The sequence below is a fragment of the Phyllostomus discolor genome, chromosome 8 (genome assembly GCF_004126475.2).
Source record: "Phyllostomus discolor isolate MPI-MPIP mPhyDis1 chromosome 8, mPhyDis1.pri.v3, whole genome shotgun sequence".
Taxonomy (NCBI): Eukaryota; Metazoa; Chordata; class Mammalia; order Chiroptera; family Phyllostomidae; genus Phyllostomus; species Phyllostomus discolor.
Window position 1 is genome coordinate 88,897,510 of NC_040910.2, and position 26,768 is coordinate 88,924,277.

At 42.4% G+C, this 26,768-nt stretch overlaps 1 protein-coding gene across 3 annotated transcripts in view; it reads left to right on the forward strand.

Annotated features, from left to right (window-relative positions):
* The window catches only part of PITPNC1 (phosphatidylinositol transfer protein cytoplasmic 1), a 225,825-nt gene that overhangs the window by 67,825 nt on the left and 131,232 nt on the right, over positions 1-26,768 (forward strand). The gene's annotated exons all lie outside the window — the stretch shown is intronic.

A 26,768-nucleotide genomic window follows, 5' to 3' on the forward strand; every position in this document is an offset into this window, starting at 1 on the left:
GGTTTTAAAAAGATTCCAAACCACCAAACTGGGCCTGTGTCCTTCCTTAGTCTGCTTTTTTTTTCTTGCTATTTCCTCCTCCTCCTCTGACCTTCCTGTTTCCCATAGCTCCCCTCCCTTTGCTTCCCCAGTGTTTCTCCTCTGTTGCCCACAGCAACCCCAGCAATTGGTACCGGGGTGGAGGGAGCATGCCGGGTTACCTCCATGTCAGGCAATCATTACTGAATGATTTCACTGATTTCACCGGAGCCACACAAAAGACTAGGCTTCTCTGAAGATCTCTCTCCATTTAAGCAGCCCCCCACCCCAGTGACTTCCCATCTTGCCTTTCCTGAGAGACATGTTTCCTCCAGTACCTGAGGGACCAGTAACTCCTGACTCACCTTTGGAGGCACCTGTTTGCCACCAGTGCTTTGTAAACTCCTAACACGTTTCTTCGATGCTCACACTCCCCTCCACACACACATGTTCCGCAGTCTCTTCTACAGTGGAGGGTGTTACTGAATCTAACATCACTCTAAGTGAGCTGAGAGACAGAGGGGAGGGCGTGGGGGGAAGAATTACCAACCGCCACTCGTGTGAAATAGGCAGAGGCTACAAGGTTTCCCTCTTTTGCTCATTACCACAAGAAAGTGCTTTGTCGAAAGGAAGTGCCAAAGGCGTCATGGAAATAAATGATCAGGCTGTGGCAGTCAGATTAATTGAGCCATCTTTAATTTGGGGGAACTCTTCCATGAATGTACCTAAATCTCATCCTACAATGAGCACATGATGACTTGATCCTTAGACACTTATTCCTGCAAAGCTTTTGAACCTCAATTAGTAAATTTCATTTCTCTTCGAAGACTCTTAACACTCTTTCCAAGCTGAGAACAAGGGGGTAGAATGCCAAAGAGACCAAATCAAAGATGATGATTTTTCGGAAGGAGAGAAAAAGAAATTGGAAACATAAAATAGTACTTATCATTTATATCCTGTCTTCTGATTTCTAAATGTATCAGTTTCTTTAAATTTCAAGGACGGGTGTGTGTGGTCTTTGAAATATTCGTCAACGACAAGAAGTATGCTTGCTTTGAGTAAAGGCATTTTCTTCTGCAATGTTCATTTCTCGTTCAGTGGTTTGCCTCAGTACTTTTCTTTAATTAGTACTGTCTATGATCACTGATGAATAATTCAAAATCATACAAGCAACAGATGTCAGAGGATTCAAAATGACTTTCCCTGAATTATTTATTATTTCCAAAAAAGTAACAGGTTTGTTGAACAAGTAATTGGCAACACAGATGTAGATCAAGGTTTGTCAGCAGGAAACAAGATCTACTGCTGCTTTCCTCTCCGTGTTTCTAGCCAGGGCTGCAGTGCACGGGGGAGTCTGGCCGCCGCCGCGGCGCAGGGAGCCGCCTGCTCATTGCGGGTGCTGACCAGAGGGCTAGAGCCTTGTTCCCAGGTTGTCTATGGAAGATAAGATCTGAATGGGGATTCTTCCAAAAATGTAATTTATTAATGAAAGTAACTTTGCAAATACCTGTCAGACAGAATGTCTTAAAGCAGTTACCAGAAAGAGGGAACATCTTTGTTTGCAAAGATATGTTACAAATAGAAACCTAGGGAGGAAAAAATCTGACAGATAAGGGTTTATGTACAAGATTGTTCTCTGCAGTGTTGTTTATAATAGGATTTTTTAAAAGGAAAAAATCCAAATGTCCATCAAGGAAACATTGGTTAAATTTCTGATAAATCTAGGTAGTAGAATATTATAGTATAGTTATTAAAATGATATATGTATTTTTATTTAGAAAAATACCAGTATATTAAATACAATAGAATGATAGTAAGTGGGAGAGGCTATAAACCAGTATGGTTTCATTTCTGTAGACAATATGTACGTGTGTGTGTTTTATAGGCATAGAAAAAAGTCTGGAACTACCCTAAAATATTAATAGTTATTTAGGCATAGTAGGATCCAGGTAACTATTGTTCTAACTTTTCATATTTCCTTATCCTTTCAATTATAAATGTGCACATATTATTTATAGTAAAAGGCCATGCTGCTAAGAGGTCCACAGTATTGAGACTTAAAGAAATGAATTTGCCCTGGCTCGTGTAGGTCAGTAGATTGAGCATGGGCTGCAAACCAAAGGGTTGCCAGTTCAATTCCCAGTCAGGGCACGTGCCTGGGTTGCTGGCTGGGTCCCCAGTAGGGGGCATGTGCAAGGCAACCACACATTGATGTTTCTTTCCCTCTCTTTCTCCCTCCCTTCCCTTCTCTCTAAAAATAAATAAATCTTAAAAGAAAAGAAATGCATTCCCCTGTCATTTAACAGTATGAGGTAGGTGTTCTGCATGTGCAGGTTGAATATGTTGTCTAGTCAGATACTTGCTGACCCAGGTTTCTTCTACTCTGTAGCTCCTCCATTCCCCAGGGCCAAGGCCTTCTCCCTGGTCATGGCTGGGTAGCGTCACAGGGAGGAAGAGGGGTAATGGAAGAGGCACTGGTCCCAAAGTGGCACATATCACTTCTGCTCACATCCCTGAGCAGGGACACACTCACACAGCTACAGCCAGCCGAGAGCCAGGCGGGTAACAAACTCCTGATAGGCATCTGTATGACCAGCTCTAATGCTGTGCTTCGGAGGAAGGAGAAAATGAATTTTGCTGGACAGGTTTCTAACCTCTGCTAAATGTTTTACCTATATAATAAAAAATAATATAACAAATTTACAAAGGGGTATAGTTTTGGATTAGATGTCTTCAGAGGACATTTCCTGTGGGAATTAAACCTACAGAGGATGTATAACATTCAGATACTGCCTTCGAAGGATTTACAGTCCGACAGAGTAGCTGGGCCAGTAACAGTTCAGCGTCATGCATGCAAAGGGCCGAAAGAGTGGCCATACAAATGCTGGGGAGAAAATTGGCTAAGATCATGGAATGAGGCTTAGGTGAATTGAAAAGCTTGCAATTCTGCTTCATTGTGCTATCAGGATTACTTGGATCTTTGGAAAAAGTAAATCTATTTGTGTTTTATGACATTTTAGGGTAGCATGACCTCCTTCTACGCCATGGAGAAACTGAATCATATTTTCCTACTGACCTAACAATAATTTAAGGCTGTAATTGATTTTCACTTAGCTTTTTTTTAAAAAAGATTTTATTTATTTCATTTTAGAGAGAGGGGAAAGGAAGGGGAAAGAGAGGGAGAGAAACATCAATGTGTGGCTGCCTCTCAAGCATCCCCCACTGGGGACCCAGCCTGCAACCCAGGCATGTGCTCTGATCAGGAATTGAACTGGCAACCCTTTGGTTTGCAGGCTGGTGCTCCATCCACTGAGACACACCAGCCAGGGCTAGCTTTTTTTTTTTTTTTACATTGCAATTCTTTGTTAAATCCCTAATGATCTTTAACATTAAATATTTTGGAAGGGCTATAATTTAAAGGAGACTCTTGACTTAATAAAGTATGTTATTTTTAAGTGCACTCTTTAAAATGTGATTTCAAAGTTTTAAAATATGATTATCTAGAGTAAGGTAGTTGTAGACCAATTTGGGAGGTAAATCAGAAATATACTGTAGAGGTTGTTTATTTTTTTCTCCCTTGGGTAGAAAATTTCCTGTCTTTGCTGGGTTTATATGGCACTATCTCTTTCATAACTGGATCAAGTTTTGCATATCTTTGGCCTGATCAAATTTTTCAAATCTGCAGAGTTTAAGTTAGTAAAACCAGAAACATGTTCTGGTTTTATACATAAAAACTCCAAAAGTTAAATGGTGTGTTTTGGTATCTTCTTTAACCCACCCCTGTATGGTCCCTTAAAACATGCTGGAGTCCAAGGGCCTATGATCTGCTATTTCCCTTGGTAGCCCACAAAGTACAACAAAATGTTTCAAGAGGGACAGCAAGAACAAGTTGGTACTTGGGTGTTTTTTTCTCCCAGGAAATTCAGATTGCAGAAGCCCCATAAGGCAAGAATTGTTGCAAATGAGGCCCAGATTTGAAAATTGCTGTTTTGCAAATGGTGCTTATTCTAGAAATAATGATTTCCACAGCTGGGAAGAACTTTGAAAACTGGATGATCCCATTGCTTTCTTTTGCAGATGAGGACCTGAGATGTAGAAGGTCAAATCTCTTGCTGAGATCACATAGTTCATTTGTGGCAAAATGTAGAACCATGGCTCTCACTCTCAGTCCTCTGGTCGCCCTGCCCCACACCACACCCCTCCTCTCTTTTTGTAGTGCCCCTGGGGGCCACCAGCCTGCTTTCCCTGAGGGAAGGGAACCTCAGGCGCAAACTCCAGTGAGGAGAGGGCAGTACTTGCCCGGCTTGTGGCCTGTGGGAGTGATGGCCCAGGGCTGGGGTGCAGTGGAAGTGAGGGCATCATCTTTAGATCCCAGCATCGGCAGAGATGACGAGGTTTATTTCTTGATCCATAGTAACAAGAAGCCCACTTGGGGAAGAAATGGGACTTGTGGCCAATTTTGTAGGGAAGTTTCACAGCCAAAACATCTCTAGATAAGAATTTTAAAGTTTCTTTTTATTTTTTAAACCATTATTCAGAGTACTCAGAGTTGAAATCTCACAGTAACAACAAAAGTAAAATATTTCCATATTCTAAAGTGGTCAAATTGCTGAAAAGCAATACTGTCTTTTAAAAATACTTTTCTTACCCTTTTTTGATCAACATTAAGATGAATTGTCCTTTTGGGGGTGTGATTCTGGTTTAATCTGTACAAATATTTTGGGAAATGTTTTATGACTTATTGGTTTATTGATTTCAAGGACTATAAATCCATCTGCTCACCTCTCTATCTCCTACCCACCTATCTGAGAGCAGAGCAGGAGGGTGGGAAATTTCCAGTGAAGTACAAACAGATTGCATTTGTAGGTAGCCTAGGGGACTCAGTGCTTTATACTGTGGTTTTTCTGCTTGAAATGCATATAGATCTTAATTTTCAAAACCTAGCTCTGTTAATAACCGAAGAGCAGGAAGTTTTGTAATGCGGTCAACAGTGTTGGTTGTCATGGAACAGCCATTCATGCCTGTTAACCCGTTTCTTCATCCCATTTTCTTGCCTGCGATATAGCAAGTGCATACACAACAGATACTTGTGTTAGTTCTTACTCTCTAGCTTTGCCTAATTCGATTTCTGTTACGCTTGGGGTAATTTATAGCCAAATTTTTCTAGATTAAAAGTATAAGCCTTTGTTGATATGTTTTGTTATTCTAAAGTGGGACCATCCTGACTTTGTATCAAACAAGTCCCCTTTAGTTCCATCAGCACACAAGCCAGTATAATTCTCAAGGGGCTGCTGTCATTGTTAATTTACATCTGACCTTGTTCTGAAAAAAAATATTTAAGGCAGGGAATCCCTCATTTAGAATTTGCTGGTTCTTGCTTTGCCAATTAGTCTGGATCTGTGAAAACTAGTTCACTTCTCTGAGAAATCAGATTCAAGATTTTAATAAAATTTTCAAATGCCACCTTAAGTGCTAGGATTAGACTCTTGGTCACTGCGTCAGCAAAGGTGGTGGCAACCAGCATTCATGTCTTACAAACCAGGAAACAGAGCTTTAGACAGTCCCAGTGACTCACCTCAGGCTTGTGGAGTGGAGCCACAGGGGTCTCAGCCCCACCAGTTGGCTGGTCTCCCTGTGTATATATATGTTTGTGTCAGTTTCCTGGTGGTCATGCTACTGGAAGCATCTGTCACGTGCGTGGCGGGAAGTGTGTGGAGCCTTCTGCAAAGCATCTGGGTTTTCATTTGGATTTGTGGGTTTGATAAGATTATTTGCCAGACCATGTTCCTGGGAGTCACCCGTAGTTGATGGGTTTGTTTATAGGAGAGGAATGGACTTGCCAAGTCAGACCGGAACATCAGGAATTGAGAGACATTGGAACTAGAGAAAAACATTATTAAAAATGACTCTTACCATGTCAAGAGGGAAAAAAAAATGATTTCTTGGGTCAGAAAAGCAAAAGCTATCACACTGTGTGAGCCACATGCTGAGGGATGGCTTTTCAAGGGCGGCTTAAACGCATTAGATTAGTCTGCAGTGTGGATTAAGAGACTGTGGGATTCAATAATTTGTGTATTAAAGAATGGCTCTGCAAATGTTACTGTCATAAAAATGTAACCATTCTCATTGGATTTAGAAACAATATGAAAATTATTCTTTCAGTGATGCTCCCTAGATGAATTAATAAAATATCAAAAGTCACAATTGATTAAACTGAAACTTTAGCATGTGAAAGTTATTAAGCACTAAATTCTGTTGCTTGAGGGTTTTTTTTTATTTTTTTCTGAAATGTACTAAAAAATTTCTCCCTTTCCATAATTTATGGTCATTCTGCTGTTTCAATGTCCCAAACAAAAAATGTTCTCATAGTCTTGGCAGCATTTTGGAACATAGTATATTATCTTAGCATTGGGCTCTACGTACATATTGAACACAATATATATTGATGGTGATATTCCAAGAGCTGAATTCTTCCTTATGGGCAAAGAAAGAAATACGCTATTAAGTTACACAGGATGCTCAGCATGCCTTTAAAGAGCAACAGTGGGAAATAAACCTTTCCTTCCTCCTCCTGTGGCAGTATAGAGGTGAACTCACCTTTCGCCTGCACTCAAAGACCTGCGAGGAGATGAGAGTGACCTGTGGTGGCACCCAGGTACAGCCGGGGCACTGCTGTCCACATACTCTATAGACCACTCTGGCTCTGGAGTTCCATGGGCTCTGTCCAGAGAGCCCTGTGGAAATGACAAAGCACGAGTGGCAATTATGATCAAGTGGGTTTTTTCCTTTCCATGCAAGGACAAGAAGGATGGGCACATGTGAGGGTGTGGGGGGGCTAGGAGATTACCACTTTAATCCAGACAAACAATGAGGAGTATAGTTGACGGAGAATAAGTGTCTGTGCATTGGGTCGCAGCAGGGGTGGGGGTGGGGCAGTGGGAGGAATTAGGAGTGCCCAGGAAACCTGGTCCCCTCTTGCTCTTTAGGATATCTCCTGGAACCCCAAAAGCAGTGTGTTCTGTGTTGAAGAGTATTGTGAACTTTATTCCTAAATACCATGTATTAAAGTCAGGTTTCCTTTGCCCTCCATGCACAAGAACCTCTCTCCTTTTCTGTTACTGTTCAGATTTAGAGAATTTTATTTTGCAAAACACTATGTCAAAGAAACAATAAGTGTTTCTCTGTGTCTAACTGAGCTCAGTAGAAGAATTTTCAAGTACTTAATCCAACTCCTGTTGAATGATTGGCTCCCAGCCAAACTGTTAATTCGCAAATTCTAAGAAAGGGGAAAGTTTACATTTTTTCAGCTGCCAAACTTTGGGATTCGTGGCGAATCACTGGGACAGACTTTCTAGGCCAAGTGTGAGTCTGCTCTGAGGCTGAGGGGCTGAGGCTGGGGGAGACGACAGGTTTATTTAGATGCCTGGCCGGAGCTCAGACACATGCATGGGCTTGGGGACCAGCCTCCAGGGCCCTGTGACTTCCCCTGGAATACATCTTCCCCTGTATGGGATCTTCGTGGACTGCTGATTGAGGAAAAGTATTAGGACCCCTGATCAGAGAGGAGCTGTGCTGTTTTTCTTCTCTGTCTTTGTCAGGGTATGGGTAAAGGAGAGTGCTTACTCACTTGAAAGCTTTGGATTCCTCAGCAGCTCAAAAGAGCTGTTGCTGGTGGAATTTTCTCCTGCTCAAGTTTTTCTTTGCCCCTAGAATACTAAGCAAGATGGAAAGATGAAAGACAGATAAAAGTCTTTAAAAAATACGTTTGAGTCAACCCATCACAGAGAAACCCTGAGATTTCTCAACGAATAAATACGTGGTGTTACTGCACTTGGGATTTAGAAAAGGCCTCCACAATAAAGTTATTTGGGAATTAATCATCAGTCGGCTGGCTCATCCCAGACCTGGAGCCCGGCGGTGTTCACCTCACGGTGTTTGGAAGCCAGCAGCCTGGTTATATAACATGAAACACCAGGCTCGCCAGCCAGCCCTCAATGTGCCCCCAGGGAGCTTCGAGGCTCTATAACTCTTTCGGGAGTCAGCCCGTCCTGCCAGAGAGATGCCAGCGGCCTAGGGTGTGTTTGGCACAGACCTCAGGCTTCACAATTACAGATGCCATGCCTGTGGGATTCTGTCTTCCGTAACCTCCACTGATGCCAGAGAAAAGTAAGTGAGGGGTACTCACTGGGCTCCTGCCTACTTTATAAAATGTGTTTGAAATTGTGGTAAAATAGACATATCAGAACTTACCATTGTAACCATTTTTACTGTACAGTTCAGCGGCATTAAGTACATTCACGTCGAGTTACCATCACCACCACCTGTCCACAGAAGTCTTTTCATCTTGCAGAACTGAAACCCCCCAAGCAATACTCCTTTCCCCATCCCCGCCAACCACCACTCTACTTTCTGCCTCTGGGAATCTGACTGCTCTGGGGACCTCGTACGAGTGGGAACACACAGTGTTTGTCTTTTTGTAACTGGCTTACTTCACGTAGCGCGATGTCCTCAAGGTTCGCCCGTGCTGCAGCCCGTGCAGGATCTCCTTCCTTTTCCAGGCAGAACAGCATTCCATTTTGTGTCTATACTGCATTTAGCTTATCCATGTTTATCTGCTAACAGATGGGTGTATTGCTTCTATCTTTCGGCTATTTTGAATAGTGCTGCTATGCACACGAGTGTACAAGTATTTCTTGAGTCCCTGCTTTCCATTTTTGAGGGTGTATGTACACCCAGAAATGGAATTTCTGCATCATATGGTAATGGATTTCTTTTTTTTTTTTAAAAAGGAAAGTATGATCACCTGCAACTGCCCTCAGAGTGCAGGGCTCGACTGTCTGTGCCATCCTCCTTTCTCCCCCTCTGTGACCTGCAGGCCGCTGTGGTCACAGGCTGGGTGCAGGGGGAAGGTGGCCTTGCCCCAGGCTGAAGTCACCAGTATGGACCTGCTCAGTGCGACACTAGGTCTGACTAGCCCACTAAAGCACAGAGAGGATGACAGAGTAAATTGAAGATCGTGTCATGTAAATGACAACTCCTCCCTTTTCTTGTTCTCTTCTTCTTCTTCTTTTGAAAACTATGGTTCTGGTCTCTTCACAGCTATTTTAGCGTAAACTCCAGTAAATCAATGGCACTCCAGGTTGGCTACACACCAGAGTCACCTGGCGGCTTACCGTCATCCAGACCCCACCTCCAGATGTTCTGATTCAGTTGGTTTGAGGTTGCACCTGGGCACAGCGACTCTGAGAAGCCCCCGTTCGAGTCTAAACTGCACCCAGGTAAATGTCTGCACGGGAATGGCAATTTTCTCCACACCTTTCTTTCTGTCTTCTATGTGGTTATTTCTTTAGAACATATCTACAAATTTGTAAATCTCTGCCCAAATTTTAAAGAGTTTTATTAGACTTTTTTTTTGTTACATTAGTGAGGCGGCATGATGTAATTTTGACACCAAGAATAAGGAGACCTGGGTCATACTCTTGGGGATGTCATTATCTAACCAGGATGATGGATGACCTGACTTGTCAGAATCACAGTTTTGTTTTGTTTTTTAATCTTGGCTTTAAAATTAGACTATGGATAGGCAAACCAAATTAGAAGAATAAAAATGATTTTTTAAAAATGTCCCCTCTACCTCCAATGTGCTCTGAGTGAACAGGTGGAATTACCAGGGAGTGAGGGAGGCTCGTGGTTCCATGAGGTGCGTGAACTACGTCACATGCCAGCAACAATGAGCAGGACAAGGTGCTGCTGGGAGTTCGGTACCCCAGAAGCAGCCTCAGGGCAGTTATGATCAGCAAATGAAAGGATACAAAGTCAAGATCTCGAAGGATCAATAGTTAACAACAACAACAACAAAAAAGCAAGAATGTCATGCCCAGCAGACTGTTAGAGTTGGGGACATTTTAAGTGATAAAGAGACCATGGCAGGACTCTGGCCCAACCAACCAATCAGACCATCAGAGGCCCGTGTCCCCATGAAAATTGTCACCTCCTTGCCACTCACCACCTTGCAACTCAAGCTATTTAAGTCAATAATTCTTGTTGGAAATTCTTTCAAAGTGCATGCTTATTTTTCTCCTCCTCTGAGCCTACTCAAGGAATGTGAATGGCTCAGGTTTTTTAGTGTGTTTTTTCTGCTTTCCAGATTAGCACCGCTAATGCAGGAGCTATTAGCGTAGAAAGCCAGAGAATATGTACAGCCCTGCCCTGGACACCTCCAGGCATGGAATTTTACTTCCACGGTGACTTCTTAGGCTCATGGGAAAGTGAGAGGAGGTGGCCTCCTGGGGGGTGGCCGGCTCAGCCTCTGGAACTGGGAGCCGGAGCCAGCCCCATTGCTTGTGGCCGTCAGAGTGACGCAGAGAGGCGTGTGAATGCAGCCAGTTGCTGCAGCTGGTGCACTTGACTCTGGGCACTGTGTTCCCAGGAACCTGCGGGACACTGAGGACCATGAGTGATGTAACCCAGATCTGCCAGATGTGGGAGCCAGCGTGAGTCATGCCGGACGATTCATTAAGAAATGTTTTCTGGGTCATCTGGACGAGGAGCACTGGCTGCTTCCCCTGCCATCTGGGGTTGGAGGCAACCAAGTCCACACACCAGCATTCCCCAAGTTCACTAACATCTGTCTAAAATTACAGCCTGCTTCTCTGAGCGGACATGGTGCGGAGCCCAGACGCTTTGATGGTCTATGGCTTATAATTTGTTAAAGGATCTCACCACTTTGTGTAGTGGACGGTGCAAGGGAATTACTTAATCAAAACACACGTATAAGTTGCTGTGAAGCTTCTGTACATTCTACTAAAATCAGGTGTGGGGTGGTTTATTGTAAGAAGCCCAAACCACTGCTGGCAATGCAGCCAGTGAAATGCCAGGGATCATGGTCTGTTTTTGTTAGATGTGTACAAGATGCCTCATGGTGAATAACAATGTATTTCTGAGAAGTTGCCATGGCCGGTGTGGCTTGGTTGACTGGAGCATCATACTGTGCACTGAAAGTTTGCAAGTTTGATTCCTGGTCAGGGCACATACCTGGGTTGCAGTTTCAATTCCCGGTCAGGGTAGATACTTGGGTTGCAGGTTCAATACCCAGTTGGGGCAAATATGGGAGTCAGCTGATCGATGTTTCTCTCTCCCGCCCTGCCCCTCCTCTGGAAACAATGAGAAAATTCCTTGGGTGAGGATTAAAAAAAAAATCTTCATTTTGGTTTTCTACTTTGCTTCTGCCTCAGTTTCCCTGTCTGTACAATGGGGGTGATCATAATTGCACGTACCTCTTAGAATTATTGATGAGGGTTAAATGAGTCAATGTACAAAAAGCTGTTAGACCGTCTTCGGTACATAATAATTTGTTCAGTAAACATTAGCTATTAATATTGTAACTGAAGCACATTAAATGCACGGTAGTGTTCAGCACTCTGAAAACATTGTGTGGACCAACAGTAAAGTCATAAGAGGAAAGTTTGTGATTAGATGAGTGATTCTATTACCATAGTTGCATTGTAGGCTTATGAATTATTCCTTAGTGCTTTTCTTCTCTGCCTTCATAAAGTCGTAATCAGTGTTTTAGGATTTACTCATGTATATATATATATTTTTAGGTCAGTAAACTGTTTTCAGCTCTCAGGATTTTTAGTAAAGCACAATCACTTCCAGGAAATGGATTCAAATTGTGATGCAAATTTGGTTTAGATGCATGAGAGAAGTTTTGGAGGGTAACAATACGAGAGGCTTAAGAAAGATGGACAATTTAGGATTTTGAAGATTTGAGGAATAGGTTGGCCACAGTACAAAAGTTGGAAACCAAAAAAACCATCAGCCTGATGAGGCTGTAGTGGCTGCTTGGAACACTGTGTTGAAGAGGATTGTGGGTGATGTTTAGGCTGTTGATAGTAAGCGATGTCTGAACTGGGGTGAGAGGAGCATTTGCCATTCCTAGCCTCAGCTTAACCCTTTGTCACAAAGAAAAGTACAAGGTATTATTAGGAGGCTCTGACAAGGAGATTGAGTCCAGTCTTGGGGACTCAGGGAAGATGTCTGGGGCAGTTTGAGTGAGTTTAATAGGATGATGTTCATGGGGCAAAGGCAAGGAGGTTGAGGTAGTCCTAACTGCAAAGGCTCCTAAGAGTGGGGGGAGCAGCCCAGTGTATCTGAGGCACAGAACTCTAAATGACAGGAGGGCACATGCTGGAAGGGATGCCCAGTCAATCAGGACGCCCTTCCTGGGCCAGCCTGAAGGCTAGGGCTTTATTGCAAGAGCAGCTGAAGGGATTCATCTTGGGAAGCAACAGAAACAAATTTGCAGTGAGGAGAGGGAACAGAGAGGTCCAAGAATGGGTTTGGGCACTCCTCTTTGGAAGGTATCACAGCGTCCAAAAGGAGGTGTTTGTATGTCAGACCAGGGCCATAGCTGTAGGGTGCAGAGAAGTTAGCAGAGGTAAGAGTTACTGATAAATAAATCTACAGGATGCGCTGGAGGGTGGAGGCATCAAAGATGACAACTCCCGGATTTCCCACTTGTAGAACTGGGTGAAAGGTAGTATGAACTGGAAGAACTCATATCACTTATTGAACTACTTCATCTCACAAATGAGTGGTCCACAGGGCTGACAATAGAACCCGTGGTAAGCTGGCTTTGTTTGGAAGGGAAAAGGGGCACATTGCCCAGTTGCCATCCCATTCTCTAGGTTACTTCTTTTCAACCCTGGTATTTTCTCCAGTGTGTGGGTTAGCCTTCCCCAAAGGAATAAGAGCACCTGACCACTATTGAACATAAGTTGTTTTTGTTTTCTTTTGTATCAGCTTGAAGTCTAGGGCAAATGAAAGCACAATATCATATAAACAAAATACACACACAGAAAGCTACTGAGCCCTGGCTGGTGTGGTTCAGTGGATTGAGTCCTGGCCTGTAAACCAAAGAGTCGCCGGTTTGATTCCTGGTCAGGGCACATGCCTGGGTTGTGGGCTGGGTCTCCAGTTTGGGGCGTGCAAGAGGCAACCACACATTGGTGTTTCTCTCACTTCCCCTCTCTAAAAATGAATAAAGAAAATCTTTTTTTAAAAAAGCTACTGAGATTTTCTTGTCTTTTCAGGTATGTGCAAAATAGGTCTCATCTAAAGCATCTAAAAAGGCACAGAGGCAATAATTGTTTTGCTATTCCAGCAACTGGTAGTTACGTGTGCAAAACTATTGGAGAGCATGTTTTCAACCTCATGCCAAAAAGCTCTAAGCAAATGACCAAAATCTTTCCAGAACCTGTGTCTGTGAGGCTGAGGGAAGACCTGGGAAGTGATTTTAACAAAGCAATGCTAATGACATGTGCAATCCGAGTCATCTCTCTGGTTATCTCGGTCAGTCCGGTTAAAGGTTTGCCAATTTTGTTGATCTTTTTGCAGCACCACCTCTTGGTGTCATTGATTCTTTCTCTGTTGTTTTCTAATCTCTGTTTCAGTAGTTTCTACTCTAATCTTTATTATTTCCTTCTTTCAGTTTGCTTATGGTTCAGTTTGCTCTTCTTCCAATGTCTTTAAGTGGAAGGTTAGATTATTGATTTGAGATCTTTCTTTTTCAATAATTTCACTTATAGCCATACATTCCTTTTTAGGCACAGATTTGGCTGCATCCCATACATTTTGGCATGCTGTGTCTTAAGTTTGACTAGTCTACACTACCAGTATTCATTGGAGGGAGATAGAAGTCAGCTAAGGAGGATAAATGGTGATGGGAGGAGACTTCACTTGGGGCAGTGAACACACAATGCAATATACAGATGACGTGTTACAGAATTATACAGTTGAACACTATATAATTTGATTAACCAATGTCACCCCAAATTCAATAAAAAAGAAAAGTATTTAGTAATTTCCTTTGTGATTTCTTCTTTGACCCATTGGTTTTTTAAGAGTAAAATATCCACATATTTGTGAATTTCTTAAAATTCTAATTTTTTTCTATTGTTAGAGAACATACTTCATATGAATTCAGTCCTTTTAAATTTATTGTAGCTTGTGTTATGTTCTAGCATTGGTCTCTCCTGCAGACTCCCATGTACATTGAAAAGAGTGGTTTTGGGTGCAGCGTTCTACAGATACTTTGGTCTGGTTGGTTTGCAGTGTGGTTCAAGCCTTTTGTTTCCTTGTCAATCTTATGGCTAGCTCTTCTACCCGTTATTAAAAATGGGGCATTGAAGTCTCCGACTGTTTTAGTTTAATCATCTATTTCTCCCATCGGTTCTGTTAGTTTTTGCTTTCTGTATTTCAGGGCTCTGTTAGGTGCATACACAGTTATAATTGTTGCATCTTCCTGATGGTTGACCCTTTTATCACTATTAAATGTTCCTCTTTATCTCTGATAGCATGTTTTGTTTTAAAGTCTCCTTTGTCTAACATCAGTGTAGCCATTTCAGCCTTCCTATGGGCTACTGTTTACATGGTATTTCCCCCCATCTTTCAGCCCATTTGTAACTTTGAATCTCAACGCTCTTGTAAACAGCACATAGTTCCCTCTGTGTGTGTGTGTGTGTGTGTGTGTGTGTGTTTTATCAAGCCTGGTCATTTGCTTTTTAATTGGCTTGCTTAACTCCCATGTAGTATTATTGATATAGTTGGATTTAAATTTTCTATTTTACTTTTTCTTTCTATATCTCATGTCTTTTATGTCTGTCCTCCCTTTCCAGCTCTTTGAAAATTAAGTGACTATTTTATAGTATAGCATTCACATTATTATAATGATTTAAGAAATTTAAATGTTTACTTCTTAGGACTTGCTCTTAGGCTTGCCATATAATAATACATCATAACATATCAGAATCTATTTCATATTTATGCTAATTTAATTCTAGTGAGATATAGAAACTTTAGTTCCATATAGGCTTATTCCCTTTTCCCCTTTTTGTACATATTACATAATATTATGCACATTTCATCTATGTACATTATGAACCCAACGGTAATTGTCGTAATTACTATTTTATATGCTTTGTAAGTCTTTTGAAGAAGCTGAGAGAAGAAAGGGGAGTATGTATTTATAGAGATTGTTATATTAATCGTATTTACTGGCTCTCTTCATTTCTGTCTGCAGATATGGGTTACCGTCTCGTACCGCTTGGTAGCATTTCCTTACCTGAGTACAGCTTCGGTCCTACTCACCTCGTTTGTGCTGTTATTGTCAGATACATTGCATTTCTGTGTGGCATAGGCCCAACAATACAATTCTATATCTATTGTTTTGTAGTGTTGCTTTTTTAAGTCAGTTAAGACACAGAGAAAAATACGTACTTTATACTGTTTGTTTCAAATTACATAATTACCTTTACTGGCACTCTGTTTTTTTCATGTGGATTTCATCTGGGATTGCTTGTGATATTTAAAGTGCTATTTACATTATCTCCCACCTGTTTGTTTAAAAAAAATCCAAAACAACACAGGGCAGCAACATAAAAGAAAATTCTCTTCTGCCCTTCTATTTTCCCCTGCCAGTTCTGTAACATGAATGTCTTCTGAGACTGCTAACTCGAAAACATACTAGCAGTCACTGTGCTGTCTGGTTGTCCTCCTGCCAGGTGCATGGTTTCTCCCTAAAAAGAGAGACAGTAGTGGCTCACAGCGGCCAGCCAGTGCACCGCCGACCTGACTTCCAGTCACAAGACTGGAGGCTAGAACTGTGCAGAAACATAGTAAAAACTGGCTTGTCACAGCCTCCGCCGAAGGCTACAGCTTTAAACTCAGAACAGAGGCGAGGATTTTTAATTGCTTTGATAGTTCTGGCAAGATGATCTTGTGTTGCTTTGTTCCACCCTCCTGTGACGATGAATTATGTTTTGTTGTGCTTTTGTTTAATCTCGGTTCTGATTGGAAAACTGCTGCATGCTCATTGGGACTATTTGGGGAATTTTTAAAAAATGCAGTTTCATAACCCAGAGATAAAAGTACTTCTAGCATTTTATCAGAGAGTCTGTTCTGTCTCTCTGAACGTGTATAAGTTTGTAAGTACATATAATATTTCAATGACATCTGAATTTGGAATTAAGCCTAAGAGGAATAGAACAGTCGTGTTCCCATCTGTTTATCTTGCTTCTGATTACAGCTTTGCCCTTATCACCGAAGATTTAATACACAATGTTCCTGTTGTTATTTTCTGTTGTTTAATTGTTTGTAACTATAGTTTGGACTTCCACTGTGACCAAAAGTTATCAACAAGTTCTTTTAAATTTCCAGGTGTTGGAGTTTTGATTTAGACTTTTGGGGGCTTGGGGGGTGAGGGAAGGGGTGACAATGAGTCCTGTGTAGTTTCTTCTGGAAATTTATTTAGGCTTTTTATTGTGGTTTACTATATGATTAATTTTTATGTGTTCCATGAGCCCATAAAAAGAAAATATAGCGCCTATTATAATAAATTAAAATCACTTTTTATTTGTTCTTTTCTACTAAATCATTATCAGCCTTTTATTGTGACCATTTGTGTCTCATTTAGTTCTGTCCCTTGTAAGCAAAATGCCACTGGGCTTGATTTTTCAACCCAATATGAAAGTTATTTCCTGTTAATATGGAAGTGTAACTTATTATTATAACTAATAGTATGATCCTATTTCATCTTTGTTATTTTTATCTTTTTCTTTAACATCTGCTGTTTTGCATGTACTGTGTCTTCCTAGTCATTTGAAAATTCACATCCTGTTTTTAATTCTTCTTGTAGTTACCTTTAGATTTTGCAAAAGCCTTCTCTACCTTTGCCTTTTCTGATTACCAAGGTCAAGGTAATCAGTACTTGCAGCCGTACTTTTGTCTCCCCTCCCCTTCCTCTTTTATGCTTTTCTTGCCATAGCCACCTACTAGCTTAATAATATGTGGGATTCAGAATGTTATTAAAGCTTTCTTTGCATTGTATATTTAAATTGCTTAATTTCCCACCAATATTAAATCATATTTACAATTATTTAGACATAACTATCTTGCTGTCCATTACTAGGTCTACCATATCTTGAGGTCTTAGCTTCTTAGACATCTGAGGAGCTCCTCGGGTGCTGTTTGCAAGAACACCTGTAGGGCGTGTGTTCGAGCCCTTGTAGGTGTTGCCTTTTCATACTGATGGCAGCTTGGCCCTATGTGAGATTTAGGAGTAACTCTTTTCCTCTCAAAATTCATTTGCTGGTGTTTTTATTTTTTGCTTTTTTGGTTTTTGTTTTCTTATTCTGCCCAGCAACACTAACATCCACCTCTTAATCTACATTGCACAGGAGCTTTTGGTCCAATTGTTGGCCCTCTGTTCTTGCTCCATCCCAGAAGCCCCTTTCCTGCCTCACGGCGCCGGCCCAGTCTCTCTCCTGCTGGAGCTCCTTTCTCTCCCTTCTCCCCCAAGTGATCATGCTCGGGAGATAAAACCGTGTGCTAGGTAGATACGAATTGGCCGTACTGAAAGTTTACTCTATTGTGGGCAAGTACATAAATCATGTTTAACTGGCTTTCACCAACTGAAAAAGTTTCAGTATATTTTAATGTGAAGTGAAAGTGCTGAAGAAAAGAAGCAGAAAAAGTGAAGTAAGATGTCACACAGATTTTCAGATTAGAAGCTACTGAAGATCTCTAGAAGTTTGTCTCCCTGTAGACTTAGGACATTGTTTATTTTTGCTGAACCACTGTGCTAATCATGGATTTCCGTTTTTGGAAGAAGATGTAGCCCTCGCAGACTGGGGAAAGCAGTTTTTTGTTGTTGTTTTATTTTTTTTTTTAGGTTTAACTGACTTTTAGAACAAAGGTTTACAAATTCTGAAAATATATGTTCTCACACAAACTGAAAAACTCTTTTTTTTTTTCCATTTAAACCATGTATTTGCTATTTAAATGATAAAGTAAATCCAGGACAGGACTGGCCTATTACTACTGTCTTCTACTGATAATAGAAATTCAATTAAACAAATATTTTCTGAATACTGACTATGTGTAATGTCCTGGATGGTAAGCAAAAATTTTTAACAATTATTATTCAGCAATTGGGAATTGATTAAATAATATCTATGTAAGGATATATTTTATACAATTATTAAAAGTTTTGGAGACTAAGGATACGGGAAATGCTGATAATATAGTCACTTAGAAAAAGCATGTTACAAAATAATGTTCAGTATAATTTCCAATTATCAAAAAAAGTCAAAGGCTAAAAAGTATATGTACCTAAATGTTACTATTGTGTATTTCTGGATAATTTTTAAAAATTAAAAAAAAAACTTTTCATATTCTCATTTTTCTGGAATGAAAATTATTTGATTTTGTAACCAGATGATGGTATGGGGTTTTTGTTTGTTTTATTTTGTTTTTTAAGGACAGTATTATAGGGAATAGGCACATTCACCCTCACCTCAGGGATCTATTTTGACCTCAGAGAAGTGGGGATAGGACCTAGGGCTTGAAGGGAGAGCAACACAGCAATAGATGAATATGCAGAAGGAATGCACACGTGCCATGCAGAAGTGGCCTGCTGAGAAAACGTGCAGGACTGAGCAGGTATGCAGCAGGTGACCTGGGCGGCTGGACCAGGCCTGGTCAGTGGTCAGGGCTGAGCTGGGGAGAGAGCACTGAAAACTTTGGTAAGGAGTTTAGGTTTGCTCTGTGCGCTGGAGAATCATTGAAGGTTTTAGATTTCGAGTAAGAAAACAAGATCGAGTACATCTGTGTTCTACACAGGTGATTCTGGACGGAGCGATGAATAGGGTGAATGCAAGGCAGGGAAACCCTTAGGAGGCGTGCTTTCTGTTTTTTTCTGTTTCTCTGGCTGATCCCTCTTCTTAGTAGCCTTTCTGGTTTTTTTTCTCTCTCCCCCTAAATTGTTGGGTCTCTTGACTACTGCTTACCCACCCGGATTATTCCAGGCTACAAAGGCCATTGGAATGCTGTCAGTTTTAATCCAGAGCTCCAGCCTCCATCTCTTTCCTGGGCCGGTGTGTACTTAATATGTCCCCAAGCTGTTCCCTAACTCCTCACCCTCAAAAAGGCTTCTTTCTTCCACAGTCCAGTCCATGTGCAGGTAGGTCTCCCTTCTCCCTTTTACCCCTTACCCAAGCCAGAAACTTCAGAGTCCTCACAGAACATACAAAAGGACAAACATCGTGTGATCCCACTCACGTGAGGCAACCAGAACAGGCAAATTCATGGAGGCAGAAAGAGAAATGGTGGTTACTGGGGGCTGAGGGGATGGGGAGTTCGTGTTTGGTGGGGACGGTGTTTTCTGTCTGGGAAGATGGAAAGACCTGGCGGTGGCTACACAACACTGGGACAGTAATGAATGCCGCTGAGCTGTACACTTAAAAATGGCTAAAACGGTAAATTTTATGTTGTGTATATTTTAGCACAGTTAAAAAATTAAAATAAAATAATAAAACCTGTTCTACTTGGTTTGAACCAGTCCCCGCCCCCCCCCCCCAACAAATTTGACTATGGTACCCTCTGATCAAAAGAATAAAAAATGTTTTAAAGTGTGACACACATTCACATGCTTTAGAGGTTAGAGGGACACACTTTGGGGAGTGTTCCCACATCTTTGGGGCATGGAAGAGGAATTAAAATTGTCATTTCCTCATACCCTGCTGGTACTCAATGCATTTCCTTAAGAAACATAATTAGAAACAGTGGTTGGGCTTCTCTTTAGGGGAATTATGGGTAGTTAGTCTTCTCCAGGCTGACTTAACGACATTATTTCTATGGGAGAGTGTATTTAGAGCTTTAAGACACATTAGCCTGCAAAGGAAACTCGAGACACAGTCCACTCAAACTGGAGACAGATATACTTCAACAAGGCCACACAATCTGCTCACTTTATGCAGAGGTTTGCAAATTATTTTGAAAAGATAGGAGGTTCTGCCTACTTTGGATAACTTCCAGGCTCTGGTCACTATGGCCAACCCAGAGATATTGAAACTCAACCCAGGGAATTGGGTGAGAGAAGAGGAAGTGAGATGGGCAGCTTCAGACGGTGGTTTGTCCCTCCTTCCTCCAGTTGCGGGTGCAAGACCAGTGTGGGTCTGAGGCAGGGAGTATTGAAGCAGCTCAGCCCATGGGGAGGAGTCGTGTCTCTCACCCACCTGCAGATCTGGGAACCACAGTCATGCTCAGGGTCTCTTGGCCACTCTCTGTTGTCCACTTTCAGGGAACGCTGACCCCTGCATCCTGAGGTGGCCGCAGTTGACATGCATCCTCTTCCTTTCTTTCTGGGCCCCCTTCTGATAACACTCCTGCCCTCCTTAAATGCCAGAGCTTTTGCTTTGGTTGCCCTTCTGAGTTTTTGTTTCAGGAGCCTAATCCCCCACACCCTGTACAGTTAACTCACAAGGGCGTATTTGGGCAGCACACAACTTGTGTGGTCGGCCGTTCACATTCATGAAGACTCCCAGGTCCCTTCCTGATTCTGTCTACCCTCCCAAGGAACTGGAATTCTACTCTAAAATTTCAGCGTTGGACCTTTTCTATGGCAGCTCATTTCTTTATTTGAAAAGGACAATCTCCTCATAAAAACTATAAAGCTTATGGAAGTACATTTCCCTCAGTCCTCTTAGATAATTGCCATTAACAATTGGCTACATATTTTTTAGTCTTTTCCCCTCTGCCTATATACTAGAATATGTATGTGCACTGTACCGAAACTTCTGCTGTACCTACAGTTTTGCTGCTTACTTTTCCCCACTTAACTATGCATCTGGGCATCTTTCCCTTTTGGCAAGTAGAGCTGTTTCATGATTTAATAGCTGTATTATATTTGATTATTTGGATGTACCTTGAATATCTGACTGGTCCCATTGATGGACAATTGGAGTTTTTCCAGCTTTTTACTATTGCATATAATGTAGTCACGAATAATCTTATGCATATAAATCTTTGCACAATGGCAAAAGAGTTTCTCTAGGATAAATTCCTAGGTAGAGCAGCTAGGTCAAATGGTATAAATATCTTAAAGTTTTTAAAAAGATTTTATTTATTTATTTTTAGAGAGGGGGAAGGGAAGAAGAAAGGGAGGGAGAGAAACAGTGTGTGGTTGCCTCTCACACGCCCCCCACAGAGGACCTGGCCGGCAACCAGGAACTGAACTGGCGACCCTTTGGTTTGCAGGCCAGCACTCAACCCACTGAGCCACACAAGCCAGGGCTAAATATTTTAAAATTTAATAGACAAAATCATCTTCCTAAAGGGTCTAACCTTTTTGCTTTCCCACCACATTGTGGTTAAAAGTCTGTTCCCTCCACCTCACCAGCAGTGTCTAGCCTTTATAATCTTTACTAATCTCGTGGGTACAATGTTTTAATTTGCATTAAAAATATTTTTTTTACTGTCTTCCCCTTGTAAAACCCTGGAGTGGTACTGATTACCTGAGGTTGAACATTTATCAGACATTTATATTACTTTAAATTCCTGCCCAGGCTTCTATTAATCATGCACTTTCATTCCTCACTTGTGCTCTACCTGCCAGAACAGGAAATCCATCCCTGCCCTTTGGACCTCCATGCCAAGTACCACTTCCTGCCGCAAAGCTGGAGGCTGATGTCCAGCTTAGAGTTATGGCGGGAAAGACCCAGGTTGCCTCCCAGCCGCTCTACACACTCTTTGACCTTTGATGACTTTTTCAACCTCTCTATATCCCAGTTTCCTCATTTGACAACTGAGATGGTAATTTTGCCTACAACAAAGGGTTGCCTTCTGAATTAAATGAGATAATTTTTATATAAAGCACGTAGTCCTTGCCTCTTACAGGGTAATGTTCAGTAAGTAGTTTTGTTATTATTGCTATAATAAGTTGTACTCTTTGTTTTCCAACTTACACTGTCTGACCATTATCGATATTGAGATGGTGACGGATATGGGGGAATCTTTGACAGTGGAGCATTGCTAAAACATTTACAGTGTTCTTATATCTTTTCCATTCCCATAGTTGTCCTAGAGCACGGACATTAATGAGGTGGCTTGGCTCTGAATATGGTGCTTCCGGCAGCATTATTCCGCTGTGCACCTCCGTTCTCTTTCTTTATTGTAACTGGGTTTCACGTAGTCAGAGGTTACAACACATGGCTTAACGTAGTCCACCAATTCCTTGTGTCTCTACAGAGTGCTGTGAGTTGTTGTTTTTTTAATTTCAGGCAATTCAAACTAAAAAGTTTAGGGCATTCGTATAAAAATCTAGATTTCCAACCTTTCTTGAGAAATAGGAAATGTTGGCAAGCACCCCCTAGAGCTGGGCCACTGCTGCCCACTCTAGACAGGGCGTGGTTTCTCCAGGTTGCGATGCCTCCCTTCATTTCTCCCCTCTCACCTTCTTTCTCTCTTCCCCGCCCCGTGCATCTAGGTGTTATTTCTCATTCATCGCCACACTTGCCTTGTTTTCCTTCTGGCTGAGGAATATTTCTTGGTACCTATGTCTCTACTGGAAGTGGGAAATTAAGACAAAACCATTAAAGTGAGCGTATTTCTATACATTATATAAGCGAAGGGTATTCTCATGTTTCTACTTTACCAGGGAAGTATGCCTGTTCATTCTAACTATTGGCCTCTTTCATGGGCCTGACCTGCCAAGCCCCTGCAGGCATTGGAGAGGTGACTGTTGTCTGACTCGGTTTTAACAACCTGTCTCTAGGGATCGCTCCAGGGCCCTCTCCCCCCCTTTACCCCAGTGGTTCTCAACCTTAACCTGGACGCTTTAAACAGTACCAAGGCCTGGGTGTTGGGTGTTCTATTTCCCGCTTCTCCCCCCAAGAACAAGAGAACCTTCCAAAATGGGAAATGTGTGCTGGGCTTGTGTCTAAGTACACTGTCTGTCTTCCTTGGCTTGCTGCCTCTTAGAATCCCCAGGGGTTCCTCACAAAACTGAGGGTTATGAGTCCTGGGGTTCTTGAGCTTTGGGGCTGCTCCCTAGGAAGGCCAGGTGGGCGAATGAGACCAGCCCAGACCTAGTTCTCAGGGAGGAAAAAGGGCTTTTCTTCTTTCCCTTCTCGTGTTCTTTCTTTGGATGGCCCATCCTTCAGTTTCAAGCTGGTAAGACATAGAGGACTTCAAGACAGTGAAGCCACACTGTCTGCATGGCTAAGTCCCAGGATGTGTCTCCTGGGGCAGCAGGGACTGTTAGTTCTAGGTGGTAGAGGTCAGCTCATTAGGGCTTGCAATCCTAAGCCAAAGCCCTCAGAGATCCTCAAAGCTTTTGAGGCCAAAGCTCAGCTAGTTGAGGTGTTGCCTCATGGCAGCTGCTTCTTGGCCAGTTCCTCCCAACATGTGGCCCGGCACTGCCAGTCGAGGGCCTGGGTGCTCGAGCCCTGGCTGCACATCCCATCCTGAAATCTCTGTGTCACAATGCTGACTCCTCCCGCTTCCTGCAAGTGCGCATTCCCAGGCAGCCTGGGCCTCCTTTTTGAGTATTTATATTTTACCATCATTCTTTGTTTGTATGTCTATTTTATCTTCCTTTGTTTATATGTCTGTTTCCCTTACCAGAATCTAAGCTCCTGATTCCAAGGATTGTACTTTATCATTTTAATATCCTTGGTGCCAGGACATAATTGGTGTCCAATACATATCTTCTAATGGATTGAATTTTTAAAAAAATTTATTGACTTGTGTCATATGAAAAACTGTTTTCTAGGTGCTATGGGAATACAAAAAATGTTTGGAATGTGTATATTCAACCCTAGCTGGTGTGGCTTAGTGGATTGAGTGCTGGCCTGTGAACAAAAGAGTCGCTGGTTCAATTCCCAGCCAGGGCACATGCCTGGGTTGCACCAGATCTCCAGTTGGTGGCACACAAGAGGCAACCACATATTGATGTTTCTCTCCCTCCCTTCCCTTCTCTCTAAAAATAAATAAATAAAATCTTAAAAAAATAAATTACTAAAATGTGTGTATTCTGAAGGAAATATTACCCATTTGAGGAGATAAGCTCCTCCTCATTCAGTTATTCAACACTGGTATCATAGTATCTAAACACTAAGGAGACAAGGGTGTGCACCCCATTCTCAAGTGGCTTTCAGTCTAGTGGGGGAGACAAAGAAAATGATATAAAATGAGCACAACATAATGTGACAAGTGCAATGATACACTTTCTAACAGTTGTTAAAAAATATATAGTAAAACCAAAATAGCTCCAACAGTCAGGAAGAGCTGTCAGAAGGTGGCACATGACCTGGTAGTTGTCAAGCAGGAGCTCAGGTTTCCAAGGGCTCCCTAAAGGAACATTAAGACGTTTCCAATGATCCGTGGTGCGAATCAGTCAGTACAGCACAGGCCCAGAGAAGGCCTGTGCTAATGCACCCTTCTGACTCTGACCTGGTGGTGCCCACACTTGACTATGGAGCTTTTCCCCTCCCACTGTTGAACAGCCTGTGGCTCTCCCATTCCTTAAAGTCAGTATGGGGCATGCTGGTGTAGATACCACCTGCAATTAAATGGTTACTAGCCTTTAACATTTCAGGGGGCATGGGCCTTTTGAGAAGTTAATGGTGGGGAAAAAGATGGTGCACAATTCATGCATTCCTTGAAAGCCCCATCCAAGACCCCTTTCCATGAAAGAGAAAGAAGAGAAGAACGTAAATCTGAGGCAGGAGGGATGTGTATGGGTGGGGACCAAAGAGGCGGAAGAAGATGGCTCCTGTTCAGTGCCATTTACTGTACTTTGCCGTGTATAATGGTCACTTTGTTGCCCAAATTTTGAGGGAAAAATAAAGGTGCACATTATACATGGGCATAATGATTGCATACCGTTGACATAGTAATCTCATGTATAATGTTCACAAAATGTGAGTGTGCATTCTACACAGCAAAATATGGTAGTTTGGCTGTGAGAGAGAGGGTGGGGTTGAAGGAGGCCAACCTGTGGAAGGCCCGAAACGCCTGGCTAAAAACGAGCAGTCCTTAATGACCGATTGACTGAAGGTCGAGGGAGAGGGGAGGCTGAAGATGACTGGACTAACAAGAGCTAGCGTCACAGTAGCATTACGGACGGAAACAGTCAAGTCACAGAGCTACACCTTCACTGCGTCCAAACCTGTGTTATTAGTGTATTGAAATGCCTTTATTAACTGACTGTACTGAGTCTTCCAACTGAGAATTCATTTTAAGAATCGAATTTGTCATCTAACTGGGCATTCTTCCTTGAACAGTTAAAAATCATATCAGTCTGACTTCTAATTTTAGAAGGAATCAGGCTGACCTGCATTGCGCTGTTGCTAACTGCAGCCCGTTACCTGGGTGACTAGATTTACAATATGTCAGTACGCAAATACCATCTGCCCAAGAGGAGGAAGCAAGAAAGGCCTCCCTTCTGGGAGGAGGGTGGGGGGTTTGTCAGCAGTTCTGGAAATGTCTTCCTCAAGGGATGGGATGGAGGGAAGAGAAGAGAAAGGAAAAGCAGGGAAGAAGATGTGATTTTTCACTTTTAGAGCCTTTTCCTCACTCTGTTCCCACAAAGGAGTTCAGGGTTTGCCCTGTGGGCAGTCTTAGGAGGTAGACCATTAGGGATGGACACGTGGGGTTTAGATTGTACATTTCTTCTGGGGGATGGGAAGGTGAGCAGGAAGGGTAGCATATATCACTTCAGTGTGTCACAGGACACTCAGATTCAGATAATTGCAGTAGCTAATGAAGCCATTGGATAGGCAGGACTCTGGTCTTCCGCAGTGCCATTAGGAATCCAGTCTCCAGTCGATCAGAGTGCGTGCCCCGGACCGGGAGCCCGCTGCCTTCACCTGTGAGCTCTCGGGAAGGGTGAATGCAGGCGGACAGTCATTTCCTCTTCCTGCACTTCAGGCTGACTGGTGAGCGGAAGGGATTTTCTCCCATAAAATGTCCATATCCAGCTCCTGTCCTGCAAATTATTCCAGCCCAGGTTTAGAATCGCATCGGGAAACATTCAGATCCAAAGGCAGGCAAGTTCTCCTCCTTGTCATGAAATAACTGTCACCTCAGCTGTCAGCTACAGCAATGGCTTTCACCCACGCGTTTTGTGAGTCCAAATTGGATGCACTCATTACTTTTAATTTTTACTTTCACATCTCAAGGACTTGTATGGGTGGGTGTGCGTCCTTTCATTGCTGTGTGTCAGAATTTGTACAGGAGAAATTGTTTCCAGGAATGGGGCTCAGACCCTTGGGCTCTTGGCTTCTAATTCTGTCACCCCTGGTAACTTCCCCTGTGACCTCTTCTCTCCTTGCTCTCTTATGCCCAGCTGTCTCCCACCTTAAAAAGGAAAAAAAAACCCAAAAACAAAACCCCAGAAACCTCCTAACATCAACTTAAAACTGTCAGCAGCATTCAAGAGAAAGGAAAGTGACTTTACTCCCCAGGGTACTTTTTACTCAGCCTTATAAATAAAGTAAATAGCCTTTTATTTGGATGTCAAGCAAATGGCTGAGGAGATTGATGCCAGAGACAGGGGAGGGTAGATCCTGGAGCTCAACTGCCTGGGTTCAAATCCCAGCTTTCCTACTTTCTAGCTGGGTGGTCTGGGGCAAGTTAGTCAGTCTCTCTCTGCATCAGTCAGTTTCTTCATTTGTAAAATAGGGATAATAATACTGCCTACCTTGCCGGGTTGTTGTGAGGATTAAGTAAGTATAAGCACTTTAGAACCGTGCTGACCCTAGCAATGTTAGCACTGTGTGGCAGCTTTTATTATTATTTCTATTCATCTTCAGGGGTCCCGGGAAGTACTGCAGTTTTGCTGTGAGCAAGTGAATGTCCTGGGTGTGTTTGCTGGGTGTGATTTCCCCCTTCCTTCTTGCCAGACTAGT